This window comes from Salmo trutta, chromosome 6, assembly GCF_901001165.1.
Source record: "Salmo trutta chromosome 6, fSalTru1.1, whole genome shotgun sequence".
Lineage (NCBI taxonomy): Eukaryota > Metazoa > Chordata > Actinopteri > Salmoniformes > Salmonidae > Salmo > Salmo trutta.
Genome location: NC_042962.1, coordinates 35,876,388 through 35,891,666, shown reverse-complemented (window position 1 = coordinate 35,891,666; position 15,279 = coordinate 35,876,388).

Genomic DNA, 15,279 nt, shown 5'->3' with positions numbered 1-15,279 from the left:
ACTGCTTATAAGGTATGTTCTTGTCACCTCTACAGTGGAGAGAATGTTGCTTAAACACAGATAGATAGTACGGGAGAATCTCAATTGCATTTCCTTTCCTCAACTTCTCAAATCACATTGGATGGGTTTTGAGAAGGTTGGCACGAACTCTCAGTGAAATTCAGTTGAGATTCTCCTCTTGGTTGCTGTTGAGTCATAGGGGTCATTTCAGGGTGTTGCATAAGTTAAGTCAGGTTCCTGTAAATTGCAGGCTTTTTTGCTTGCCGACATAACTAATGGTGTCACTGCGTAAAGTGCAGTCTGATTGAATAGTACACCCACAATTTGTAGTTTGAGGTCCTGTATTAAATGTTATTATTCCAGACTACATACGTCATGATTGTCTCATGTAAAATGGACCTCTGAAATGTGGCATTGACTGTTGGTCTCTGTAGCTCAGTGTCGGTCATGCAAGCATACAGGTGTGGGTAGAATTGTTGCACATCCAGTCTGTCTTAAAGCAGGTGTTTGTGTGTTACTCCTATGCGTGAGTGACTCTGTATCACAGCCAGGAGTCCGTCTTGGCATCACATTCACATCATGTCAAGCTGCTCCGGTTAAGAGCCTGTCTCCGGTTAAGAGCCTGTCTCCGGTTAACAGCATTAGAGTAAATTATACATCAAAACAGTAGAATGGAACAAATCCAAGCAACTGCCAGCCACGCACGTTATCATTACCTCAAGTTTCTTATCAAATAGTCATGATTCCTCTATTTTGCCTACTCTCTTAAAGGGGAATTCCACCACTTTAAAAAAAAAAATCTCCAGTACTGTTTGTGATTAATTATTAGTTTATGCAAAATATAATTACAATATCAGTAAATATTTAACCTAGCTCGTCTATACACTACTAATAGACTAAATGCTTTAGAATGTCATCAAGTAGACTTGTTGTCGTTATCAGCCCAAAATCGTTTTTGGGGGGGGGGGGTAGATCAGGTTTAATATTGCATATATACTGTATTGTCGCGTCTAGCAATGTAATCGTCTGCATCATTTCCAATCCCCCATATATTTTTTTGTAAATATATTATTTTTAATAATATATGCATTTTCCTTTATTTTCCCCAAACCCTACCACCCCTCCCGTAATTGGACTAAACTAATGGACGACAATACTTGGGCTTCTACTTCCAGCTTATACATACTACAGACATTTTTCGGACACAGGATATTTTACATTAGTTATCTTTTTTTGTTTTGTTTGTAGTCCCACCATTCAGCGACCTTCAACCCCTCCCATCTATCTCTGGAAACCATCCAGTTTTGATTTCTAATTGCCATATTTTTCAACTGTGCTGTGTTGTTTCGCAAAAATTCTGAACCATTCTATTCTCATAGTTTCTACAGAGTTTCTACAAATTAAAGATGAACTTTTTTGCTAAGAGTATTATATTATTGATCGATTGACTATGGCTTTTCAAGTCACCCAGCAGTGGTATTTGCAGAGTTAGCACCAGGTAAATGTTGCAATGCAGTAGAATTTTGTAAAATGGAAGATGATAATATTAAAGCTCTTATTTCTTGAGTGGGGGGGATGTCAAGATCTGAGCTTTCATGTCGCATTCATGATCGTGTCTGAGCGCGTGCATGTCTTTGACATTGTGACGGAAGAGGAATGAGGGCCAATTTGATCAAGTTTGGTGCAATCACAGAAGAACAATACAGTATACACCACAACCTGTTACTGTAGCTGTCTCTGTTCTGCTCATTGTTGATCCATCACTGTTCTGTTGTATTCATTGGAAGGGCAGGGCGTTTGTTTGTTTCAACATTACACAAAGTTCACAGGGTCTCTGTCTGACAGGCAGCACACTTTGAAACTGACGTCTCCTCCCTGCGTGCAGGATGGCACAGTTTTCTGTCTCTTCACACGCGCACCAACACAAACACACACAGTGCTGAACACAACAATGTCAGATCTACTGTGCGTTTATTTGTGTGTGTACTAGCGTGCCACATTTTGTGATACACTGTTGCAGCTCCAAACTTCCAGTCTGTTTGTAAAGTCTCTTCTGAGCTCGTCCCAGTCTACCCTCTGATGGCTTTGATACGCGACATGCTATTCCTCCCACTCTACCACCCACTCACTGTAAGATGCTCTGACTCTCCCTCTCTCTCCTTTCTCTTCCTCTGTTTCTCTCTCTTCCTCTTCACCTCTCTCTCTCGCTCTCTCCCTCCTCACTCTTCATCCCTCTCTCGTAACCCTCCTCCCTCCCTCTCTCTCTGTGTACCATCCATAATCCATAATACCGTGCAGAGACACACATAAAAGAACTGTAGGTAGTCCCAGGTGTGGGTAGAATTGTTGCACATCCAGTCTGTCTTAAAGCAGGTCTCTTATGTGTTTGTGTGTTACTCCTATGCGTGAGTGACTCTGTATCACAGCCAGGAGTCCGTCCTGGCATCACATTCACATCATGTCAAGCTGCTCAGGGTAAGAGCCTGTCTCCGGTTAAGAGCCTGTCTCCGGTTAACAGCATTAGAGTAAATTATACATCAGAACAGTAGAATGGAACAAATCCAAGCAACTGCCAGCTATGCACGTTATCATTACCTCAAGTTTCTTATCAAATAGACATGATTCCTCTATTTTGCCTACTCTCTTAAAGGGGAATTCCACCACTTTAAAAAAAAATCTCCAGCACTGTTTGTGATTAATTATTAGTTTATGCAAAGTATAATTAAAATATCATTAAATATTTAGCCTAGCTCGTCTATACACTACTAATAGACTAAATGTAGGGGGAAGCAAATGGAACCCTATTCGCTATATAATGCACTATGGGCCAACAGGCCCTGGTTAAAAGTAGTATACTATAAAGGGAATAGGGTGCCATTTGGGACACAGATTTTGGCAGCTATCTCCATAATGCTCTTAACCATCTGTCGTTACTTAGGCCCTTTCCACAAGTGTTAATTCAGCACGCAGGCTTGAGGTGCGAAGTGAGTTTTAGCACCTTTTTTTCACAATATTTGCATTTGGCCTGGTGCCGCTCTCCTCACTCTCCTTCTCTTATCCCACTCTTCTTCCTCTATTCCCTCAAACGATCCTCGCCTCTCCTCCCTCGCTTCATCTCACCCCTCTTTCCAGAATCCATAGAAGATCACAAGCCCATAACAATGACAGGCGTAATAAGGTTGAGCAGATATTCTTCAGTGCTTCGGTTTTGGTTTTGTTGTTTGAGTTTCTATTTATGTTGGGAGCATCACAGAGATCCTCCATGCATCACAAAAGAGCTATGTTTCTTGCTTGTCTCTACTCCTTTTCTCCTCCTGCGTTCTCTTCCTCCAACTCATTCCCTCATTTTATGGTTGGAAAGGAAAAGCCTCCTGGAGCCAGAGAGTATACTAACCAAAGAATAAGACTGTCTCAAATGGCACCTTATTCCCTATATAGTGCACTAAAAGTACTGCAATAGGGTGCTATTTGGGACATAAGCCTAGGGAAAGCCACATCTGAAAGACCCTGAGCTGAAAAAGTGAAATGATTTATGGGAAATAAATGTTTTCTTTCCTTTTCACTCCTGCCCAAGCTTAGTCCTCTGTCAGTCCTTGTGCTGATCTGTACTTATTACCCCTAGATTTAAACCTGACTGGATTTAGCTATGTTGCATGGATGGAGTCTGATTGTGGACTATAGCCTCCTGCCTGTTGCAGTTCCCTTTGTAACTAACAGTGCACACCCTATCCCCTATGTAGTCAAAAACTTTTTTTTTTTACCCCGGGCCCTGTTATTGGGACAACATCATTGTCTTCCAGTTCAGCTCAACCTCCGCCATTTTGTTTAATAACACTGTTAATTAGCAGGAATACATTGTGACAGCAGGTCAGTCAACATAGATCTCAGGCACAAGGAGAACTCAAACAGTGATCTCCATCTAATAATTTACCCAATCACCTCCTTCCATCACTGTGTGTGTGCGTGCGTGCGTGCCCATATATGTGTGTGTGCCACACAGAGATGCAAACCCAGTAGTTGGACCTGACACAAGAGCTTGCCCTCCCACTGCCCCCTGGCATCATTACAGATCCTGCTTCTCTAATCAACAAGAACAAACAGAACTCCTGCCTCCAACCCCCTCTCCTCTCATTTCCTCTCCTCCTCCCCTCCATCCCCCTCTCCTCCATCCCTCCTCCCTCCTTGCCTTCCACTTTCTCTGCTCTCCATCCCTCCCTCCTGAGTCCATCCTCCTCTCCTCCACCCCTCCATCCTTTTTAAATAACATCTCCATAATTTCACCAGTGTGAACAATGTAAATTAACTTGACAATATAAATGTTTTGGTGAGTATTTTTAGGAAAGGAGAGAGGGAGTCAGGTGTAGTTTGGGACTCACATGGAGAAAAACAAAATCACAAAGCTGTGTTACCATGGAGAGAGTGACTCAGCCAAAGTCATTCCTCCTCTTTCTCTCACCCACTCTCTCTCTCTCTTTCCCTCTCCTCCTCTCACTCATTCTTTATCTCTCATACAGTCCCCCCTCCTCTCTTTCACAGCCCAGATCCAAGGAAACAAAAACATTATCCCAACTTTAGATCCCAAGGTCTGACCGACCGCTGCTGTTTATTTTAAAACCTGAGGTCCAAACTGATGCCCGGTATTCTGTTTCATTGGCGTAAAGTACTTAAATAAAACTACTTTAAAGTACTACATAAGTCGGTTTTGGGGTATCTGTCAATTTATTTATCTATTTGTATTTTTGACAACTTTTACTTTTACTCTACTACTGTACATTCCTACAGAAAATACACTGCCTTCAGAAAGTATTCACACCCCTTGACTTTTTCCACATTTTGTTGGAAAAAAGTAAAAGTTGTAAAATGGATTAAATTGAGATTTTATGTCACTGGCCTAGACACAATACCCCATCATTTCAAAGTGAAATGTCTTGAGTCAATAAATATTCAACCCCTTTGTTATGGCAAGCCTAAAGTTCAGGAGTAATGTGCCGAACAAGTCACTTAACAAATTGCTTGGACTCATTCTGTGTGCAATAATAGTGTTTAACATTATTTTGAATGACTACCTCATCTCTGTACCGAACACATACAATTATCTGTCCCTCAGTCGAGCAGTGAATTTCAAACACAGATTCAACCACAAAGACCAGAGGTTTTCCAATGCCTCGCAAAGAAGGGCACCTATTGGTAGAAGGGTAAACAAATAAAAATCTGACATTAAATATCCCTTTGAGCATGGTGAAATTATTAATTACACTTTGGATGGTCACTACAAAGATACAGGCGTCCTTCCTAACTCAGTTGCCGAAGAGGAAGGAAACCGCTCAAGTAATTCACCAATGGTGACTTTAAAACAGTTACAGATTTTAATTGCTGTTATAGGAGAAAACTGAGGATGGATTAACAATGTTGTAGTTACTCCACAATACTAACCTAAATGACAGAGTGAAAACAAGGAAGCCTGTACAGAATACAAATATTACAAAGCATGCATTCTGTGTGCAATAAGGTACTAAAGTAAAACTGTGGCAAAGAAATTAACTTTAAGTCTTGATTACAAAGTGTTATGTTTGGGGCAAACACAACACATCACTTTGTACCACTCTAAATATGTTCAAGCATGGTGGTGGCTGCATAATGTTATGGGTATGCTGGTTATCAGCAAGGGATAGGGATTTTGTTTTTAATATAAAAAATAAATGGAATAGACCTAAGTACAGGTGAAATCCTAGAGGAAAACCTGGTTCAGTCTGCTGTCCAACAGACACTGGGAGACAAATGCACCTTTCAGCAGTATAATAACCTATAACACAAGGACAAATCTACACTGGACATTGAATGTTCCCGAGTTGCCTAGTTACAGTTTTGACACCCTGCATCCCACTGCTGGCTTGCCTCTGAAGATTAACAGGGTTAGTCCCTGGATGGGAGACCAGATGCTGCTGGAAGTGTTGGAGGGCCAGTAGGAGGCACTATTTCCTCTGGTGTTAAAAAAAGATCCCAACGTGTAGGGTTCCGTCTTTCAGGTGGGACAATAAACGGGTGTCCTGACTCTCTGTGGTCACTAAAGAGCTCATGGCACTTATCGTAAGAGTAGGGATGTTAACCCGCGTTTCCTGACTAAATTCCCAATCTGGCCCTCATACCGTCATGGGCACCTAATCATCCCCAGCTTCCAATTGGCTCATTCATCCCCCCTCCTCTCCCATGTAACTATTCCCCCAGTCATTGTTGTGAGAATGTTTTCTCAGTCAACTTACCTGGTTAAATAAATAAAAATACAGTTTTTACTTAAATCGGCTTGAAAATCTATGGCAAGACTTGAAAATGGCTGTCTAAGCAATAATCAGCTACCAACTGGACAGAGCTTGAATAATGTTTTGAATAATAATGTGAAATATCTTACAATCCAGGTGTGCAAAGCCCTCGACATCTCTCTTATGACCTAGTTCACCGCAGGTGACAAAAGCCTTGTTTTCCCGTCCAACACACACACACACACACACACACACACACACACACACACACACACACACACACACACACACAAACAAATGGCAGCGTGCTAAACAGCTAGTCTCTGTCTGATGACTAATTAGTCTCTAATAAGGAGAGTAACTAGGACGTTCTTTCAAAACAGTCTGGTCATGTTGCTTCAATGAAATTTGCCAGGAGGAAGATGAGAAGGGAGACCTAGCAGCGTGATCATATTGGAAATCATGATGACCTATTCTTGTCCCCTCCTAATATAATTTGCCTGTACCTGAGAGAAAAACATTCAATGTCAGTATTTGAAGATAATATTAAACTTTACCAACATTATCTCAACTGTCTAACCTACCCTTCTTGTGCTTATGCAGTCTGGCTTTCCTCTGTTTTGTCAGAAACCTCTTACCACTCTTCTGCCCTCTCCCCTCTCTCGTTATCCCTCTCCCATCTTCCCTCTCTCCACTTCTCTCTCCTCTACCCCTTCCCTCCCCTCTCTCCGACCCTTTCCCTCTAGCCTGATAGCAATATGATTTATCCTCAACACAACTGGTCAGAGAGTATACATGTATAGAAAGGCTGGAAACTCCTACTACCCATAACAATGATTAAAGTACCTGTTGTTGCTAAATCAGTGCCCTCCCCCACAACTGCATATGATTTCTGTGTAAACCAAAAACATGCGATGTTCCATGGATCCTTCAGGCTCTTTTCTTCTGAGTTTCAGGAAATTAAAACCATGATGGGGGGTGGGGGCGTTCAGAATGGTTAATGGGGAGGGTGCTGGCTCAGGTGTGCTTTTGCTGTTCACCTCTGGCCAAGATCATACAAGATACAAGAGAAAACTCTTGGGTCATATCTACTACAAATACAGTGCTTTCAGAAAGTATTCATATCCCTTGACTTATTCCACATTATGTTGTGTTACAGCCTGAATTCAAAATGGATACAATATTTGTTTTACCCCCTCTACACACAATACCCCATCATGTTTGCAAATGTATAGAAAATGAAATACAAATATCTAATTTACATAAATACTCACACCCATGAGTCTTTATAGTTTATAGAAGCAACTTTTTATACTTTATAGAAGCACCTTTGACGGCGATTACAGCTTTGAGTTGTCTTGGATATGTCCGTTAGCTTTGCACATCTGGATTTGGGAATTTTGTCCCATTCTTCTTTGCAGATTTTCTCAAGCTCTCTTAAATTAAATGGTGAATCTTCAAGTCGTTCCACAGATTATTTATGGAATTCAAGTCTGGGCTTTGGCTGGGCCACTCAAGGACTTTCATATTCTTGTTCTGAAGCCATTCCAGCATTGCTTTGGCTGTATGCTTGGGGTCTTTATCCTGTTGGAACGTCAATCTTCACCCCCCAGTCTAAGGTCGTTTGCACTTATCAAGGATTTCCCTGTATTTTGCTCTGGTCATTGTTCCCATATCCAGTTCCTGCCACTGAAAAGCATCCCCATAGCATTATTCTGCCACCACCGTGCTTCACAGTAGGGATGGCGTTAAATGGGTGATGAGCTGTGCCTGGCTTTCTCCAGACATAGTGCTTTGCATTCAGGCCAAAGAGTAAAATATTTATCTCATCAGACCACAGAATAATTTGCCTTAACTGGTTGCTCAGTTTGGTTGGAGTCTGGGTAGTTCCATATTTTTTCCATTTCCCAACTGTGCTCTTAGAAATGTTCAACACTCTATTTTATGCCCTTCCCCAGATATATGCCTCCATCTCAGAGATCTACAGACAGTTCCTTGGACTTCATGGTATAGTTTCTGTTCTAACATGCACGGTCAACTGTGGGACCTTATATAGACAGGTGTGCTTCTTTCTAAATCATGTCCAAACAATTGAATTGGCCACAGGTGGACTCAAATCAACTTGTAGTGACATCTCAAGGATGAGCAAAGGAAATTGGATGCAGCTGAACTAAATTTTGAGTGTCATAGCAAAGGGGTATGAATACTTATGGAAATTAGACATTTCTGTATTTAATTTTCAATAAGTTGCAAACATTTCTGAACTTGTTTTCACTTCGTCATTATGGGGTATTGTGTGTATATGGTTGAGAAAAAACATCAATTGATTCAATTTTGAATTCAGGCTGTAACAACAAAATGTGGAATAAGTCAAGGTACTGTACATGCATCATGCTATTAAAATATTTAGTCAAGGGAATTAATTTCCACAATATGTCAATTTCTATCAAAACTGAGCAGTGAAAAATGTCAGGGAAAATGTCTCGCTTTATTAAAACTAATAGCTTTAGAAAAGAATACCTAAATAACATAAATCATAATTTATTTTGTCAAAGTAGTCTAAACGTTTTTTTTAGCAGTATTTTTTTTGTCCATTTTGGAGGTCAAAACAGGCATATGGAATAACCATTTAAAACCAACAATGATTCAGTTTTCTCTGGCATAGAAAATAGTGTGCCGAGGAATCTTTAGCGAAAAGAAAAAGAAAGAAAACAAACACTTCAGCTTTTTTTTAGGTGAGGGCCTCCGGTGCAGTGGAGGGAGTAGTATAACTTTTCCTTGTGCCGTGCAGCACTACGGCATGTCATCTCTATTTAGGTACACCTTAAAGAAAACAAACTCCTTCCAAGCACTGCCCTGTAAGAGATCTCAGGTGAGTCAGGACGTTACCTGGTGGGTCAGTTGTTTCCTATTTCCTTACCAATTTTGTTTTTTTAAGCTGCCGGTGTCATGGTACAGAAACTCGGGTGCCACCAGCTAGCCCTAACAAGCCCTCTCTCTCTTGCTTTCTACCTTTCCTTCTCTGCCTCTCTCCCACTCTGCCTCTCTCTCTCCCTCTTCTCTCCCGCTCTGCCTCTCTCTCTCTTGTTCTCACATGGCACACACGCTCGCACACTAGGCAGGGGAGAGTGATGAGAGAGAGTGTTGGCCTGTCTGTGCTCACAACAGGGCAGGGCGGTGCTGGGCCTGAGCCCTGCAGTATCTAGTAAACAGTCGCTCTCACACAGCCAGGGTGACCTGTTCTTAGCTAGCATGCTGGGACGACAGAGCAGTACAACACAGGAGACTCCGCCTGTCCTCTTTAGTGTCACAAAGAACACACACACACTGCAGGCATGCACACAAACACACACTAGCTCTTTTGACTCATCACATACACTACTGTTACTGTTTATTGTCTATCCTGTTGCCTAGTCACGAAATCCCTACCTATATGTACATATCTACCTCAATTACCTCGTACCCCTGCACATCGACTCGGTACTGGTACCCCGTGTATAGCAAAGTTATTGTTACTCATTGTGTATTTATTCCCTGTGCTATTATTTTTCAATTATTTCTTTTTTCTCTCTACGATTGTTGGGAAGGGCCTGAAAGTAAACGTTTCACTGTTAGTCTACACCTGTTGTTTTTGAAGCATGTTCCAAAGAAATGTGATTTGATTTGACCCCCCCCCCCCCCCACACACACACATGCTCTCTTTCTTTCCTCAGAGAGAACAGGAGAAATGAGGGGTTTTGCTGTAAAACCCAGGTAGCTGACACGGACAGCGCTACAGGCTAAATGATGTGAAGAGACGAGAAGGAAAGTTCTGCTGTGTCGGCCATTTGTGTGGCTGACTAGCCGCCAGGCTAACAACAGGGGCAACCTATCTCCTATATAGTGCACTATTTTTGACCACTTCTGTCCCAGTCTTCCCTGGCTGCAAACGAAAAACCCTGTGGCTGCAAATGAAAAACCCTGTGGCTGTAAACGCCACGCTCCCCTCTCTCCTCTTCTGCTCTCACATGACTGTGAAGCTGCCATCTTCTATCTACCCTTTAGAGGAGGGGGATGGCTTCAGACAACCAGCTAACCTGCAGGGATAGCACAGTCAGAGCACAATCTATCTACCTATCCCCAAAAAGTGTCAGGAGTGCCTTCACACACACACTCAACCACACGCACAACCACACACACACACACACACACGGGAAGATTTACACTTGTCAGTGTGAAGGGTGGGGTGATGTGGACATCACATCTCACCTAGGTGAGAGAGAATGGAGAACAGAGCAGAAGCAACACGGTTTTAGATCTGTTTCACATTGGTTCCACCATGATTAGAACCGGCTGGAGTCTGGGATTTCTCTCTCTTGCCAGTCAGACCTCAGTAGAACTCAACTTTAGCGTGAGTTTGGACGGTTCTGCCAGAACCTACAGTCTGAGCTGTGTGTTTTTATGATGATGTGTTCAGTGTGTGTGTGTGTGTTGGAGTTGTGATAGAGGATATAAGGCATTAATATTTTCCCTCAGCCGTCTGTGTCTTTGGGTCTGCCGTCTGCCTGAGCAGATAGTGGCATGAGATGTCTTGCATTTCAAAACATTTTGAGAAAAAGGCATCCATGTCCTTGCTCAGTAGAGATGTTTAGTTTTGAATGAGGAGAGACCGCATGAAACCGTGACATCAATTTGTTCTCATCTGGGAAAACTTGACCTCTGCAATTTATCAATGACATGGGTCAGAAAATGCAGAGGTCATGCTGGACAACCTGCCCACTCGACCCCATCCCCTCCTCTCCAGACCACCTCTGGAGACCTTCTCCCATTCCTCACTTCCCACGTCAACTCACTTCCCTCATCAAAAATGGCCAGAGTCGCTCCCTTTCTCAAGAAACCAACACTCGACTCCTCTGACGTCAAAAACTACAGACCGTCCCTGACCAACTCTCTATCTCTCTCAGAATAATCTTCTTGACCCTAACCAGTCAGGCTTCAAGACAGGTCAATCAACCGAGGCTGTTCTCCTCCACACTGCCAAAGCTGACGCTCTCTCCTTTTTTTCTCATCCTCCTAGATCCATCAGCTGCCTTCAACACTGTAAACCATCAGATCCTCCTCTCCACCCTCTCAGGTCTGGGCGTCTCTGCACACTCTTGGATTGCATTCTACCTGGCAGGCCGCATCTACCAGGTAACGTGGAGAGGATCTGTGTCTGCACCACGTACTCTCACTACTGGTGTGTCCCAGGGCTTGGTTCAAAGCCCTCTCCTCTTCTCTCAATACACCAAGTCACTCTGCTCCATCATATCCTCACATAGTCTCTCCTATCATTGCTATGCAGATGACACTCAACTACTTTTCTCCTTCCCCCCTTCTGACACCCAGGTGCCGACACGCATCTCTGCGTGCCTGGCAGATATTTCAATTTGGATGTTGGCACACCACCTCAAGCTCGACATTGATGGAGCTGCTCTTCCTCCCGGGGAAGGCCTGCCCGCTCCAAGACCTTTCCAGGAAGGTTGACAACTCCACGGTCCCACCTAACCTGGCTATCTTTAGATTAATACACTAGCTGTAAGTCACTCTGTGTGTTGTTGGCCAGTAAGTATCTGAGCAACAATCTGCCCTCCACCCCCCCACCCCCCAACTCTCTCTATCTTTCTCTCTCACTCTAATTAACCTCACACAGCAGGGGTTAGAACACAATGTCCTCTACATTTATAGAGGAGAAGAAGAGGAGAAGGGAAGGGCTGCTAAACAGAGAGAAGGATGGAGGGAGGGATGACGAGGAGTAGAGGAATGCATTCTTTGTTGCATGATTCGGTCCTCACTCCCTAATTGTAATCCTGTTGTTATTTGGGTGTTAAAGGAAAGTGTTTTGCAACTTCCTTCTCCCTCTTTCTCTCTTCACTCTCTGCTTTGTGTGATGGATGTTCCTTAAGCAGTCAGAAGTGCTGTTTATATACGCATTGTGCCCCGAACATTTCAAAATCAAGTTAAGAGGGGAAGAAAAATTACCTCAGGAAAAGAACTAAACCTGAGCAATAAAAACGTCCTCTTAATCTTACCTTGAAAGCCGCCCGGCGATAGAGGTGGGTGCCTCCCTTTGGAAAGAAAAACAGGACTGCAGATTATTTCCATTTGAAAGAACACACCAAATTATAGAAATGTGTTTTCAATCGCTCTTTTTCACAAGCAGAAACAGATGGATGGAAGCTGGGCTGTGCGTGCGTGTGCGTGTGTGCGTACATCAGCAGATTGTCTGTGTGTATGCTAAATGGAACTTTGCAGCCAGCACCTTCCTGTCTCAGTGATTATCACATACACTCAGATACATAATGAGTAAATCTCATCGACAACAGTCATTGTCACGGAACAAGACAAAATATGATGAAATAACTATCTGTATCTCACAAATGAGAAAAAAAGTGAAGGATACACTTTTTGAGTGGATCTTGTCTTACAAAAATAAAGTCAGTGACCAGTATGGAGAACTAGGTCCAGAAATGCTTGATGGTCACATTGACATGCAAAACAAAAGCATAGCATGATGATGGTGTTGATGATTATGGTGAAGTTTATGATGACCATGATGACAACAACGATGATGACAATGTTGACGATGATCACAATGGTGATATTGATGGTACTGATGCGATTACACACTCCTGTTCCACACAGAGAGAGTGAAGTAATAACAGCCAGACCGAGCATCAACAACAGTGTTAGCATGAGTCACAGGGAAGATGAGGTGAGTGAGTGGTAGTGTACAGCAGTGACTGTAGATGAGTGGTGAGCTGCTGGCAGACTGAATGACTGTGAGTGGACGGTGACTAATGACCTGCCTAATCAATTTCACCTGAAAGCAGGAAGGGATGGGAGGAGGAGGAGAGGGGAAGGATGGATGGAAAGGAGATGAGGGAAGGAGAGTTTACCATGGTGGGAAATAGTGTTTCGTCTTGTTCTGTTCTCTCTTCTGAGTAGCCTGTCTCTCCTTTTGTTCCCCCTGAGAAGCACTGCCCAGGCTGAACTCTGACCCCCTCCCCTCCTTACCACACTCCTCTCCACCGGGTTGAGGGAGGGAGGGAGAGAGAGAGAGAGGAAAAAGGAAAGGATGGATGGATGACGGGATGGAGGGACGTCAGGAAGATGGAGTGTTTTGTGAGAGGACACCTCTTCCCAGCGGCTCGTGGTCTGATTTTAATTATTCAACTTGTCATGCCCCCCTCCAATTCTACATTCTCTTGCTCCTCTCTCTCGCATCCCTCTTTTTCTCTGTCCTCGCTCTCTCTATTCACCTCTATCTCCATCACCCACTCTCTCTCTCTCTCACACAAGCATTGAGCCAGGAACCGAAAGGTTGCTGGTTCAAATTCCCAAGCTGGCATAGTGGAACAATATGCCGTTCTATCCTTGAGCAAAGCAGTTAACCCCCAATATCAACTGCTCCCCTGGCGCCGATGATGTGGATGTCCATTAAGGCAGCCCCCCGCACCTTTCTGATTCAGAGGGGTTGGGTTAAATGCAGAAGACACTCTTCTGTTGAGTGCATTCAGTTGTGCAACTGACTAAGTATCCCCTTTCCCTCTCACAGTCTCATGTCCAAATTAGACGTTCATCCATGTTTCTCAAACGGAAAATTTCAAAGTTGAACCAAACATAACATTTTGAAGTGTTTAAGTGGCACAGCGGTCTAAGGCACTGCATCTCAGTGCTAGAGGCATCACTACAGACAACCTGGTTCGAATTCAGGCTGTATCACAACTGGCCATGATTGGGAGTCCCATAGGGCGGCGCACAATTGGCCCAGCGTCGTCTGGGTTTTGCCGGAGTAGGCTGTCATTGTAAATAAGAATTTGTTCTTAACTGAATTGCCTAGTTAAATAAAGGTTTTTTAAAAAGTAAGGTTAAGTTCAGGCATTGACTCAGAATGGTTAAGGTTTGGGATGGGCTTAATTAAAAAAAATCTAAAACAACTTTCTATCGCAGGATTCGAACTTGCAACCAGAGGCAGATGCTTACACCCATCCGCCATCCCTGTCCACAACTCCCAAGCAAAGCCGGAACCTACTTGAAGGTAACAGCGCTCACTGTTGCCCCTAGTGTCTGATTTCCACGTAATTTCCAGACATTCTCAGACATGGATGTCGAATGCTGACTTGTATCATGGGTGACCTGGCTGTTCTCTCCATCTCTCACTCATTCTCCTCAAAAGGCTTGATTCAAAAGCGGTAATCAGGGAACTGTCAGGCTGACGAGGGCCATTAGTTCAGGTGAAGAGAGAAAAGATGGGGCCCTCCAGCTCTCCTTCCCTCCTTCCCTACCTCCATCCCTCCTTCCTCCCTCCTTTACCTCCTTCAGCTGACAAATGCAAAACATCCCCTCAGGGTTCCACTCCATAATCTCCAATCACCAACACCTTGGTTAAGTCCCAAATGGCACCCTATTCCCTATATAGTGCATTACTTTTGACCAGGGCCCATTTGGGACACATCCCTTGAGGTCTGTCAGGACAGTCCTCCAACACAAATATATTGTCTCATTTGGGAGATGGATTACAGTATATTAAATGAAACCAACCTGCAACAGACTGATGTATCCAATGTGTTATAGAAACATTTAGCAGGAAAGTTGTCACTTGACAGCCACGATTGTGAAACATGCTAGGGCCATGATACTATTCAGCACTTCATCAAACATCCAGGCACTCAGGGGAATGCTACCAGTGTGATGGAAATAAGAAGAAGAACATGCAGAGAAGGCCTTTCTGGACACGTCCGAAATGGAACCCTTTTCCCTAAATAGTGCACTATTTCTGACCAAGGCCCCTTGATCGCCATTGACAATATCAGGGGGTACTAAGTCACAGGCTAGGAAAGGTATCACCCCTTACCAGCAGCCTGGCCTCTCTCTCCCCCTCTCCCTGTCCTCTCTCTTTTTCCCCTCTCTTTCTCTCTCTCTCTCCTCCCTCTGTACCTTCTGCCAGGGGAAGAGAGAGAGAGGCATTGAAGTCGATCCCACTGTGAATAAAGCAGAGGCT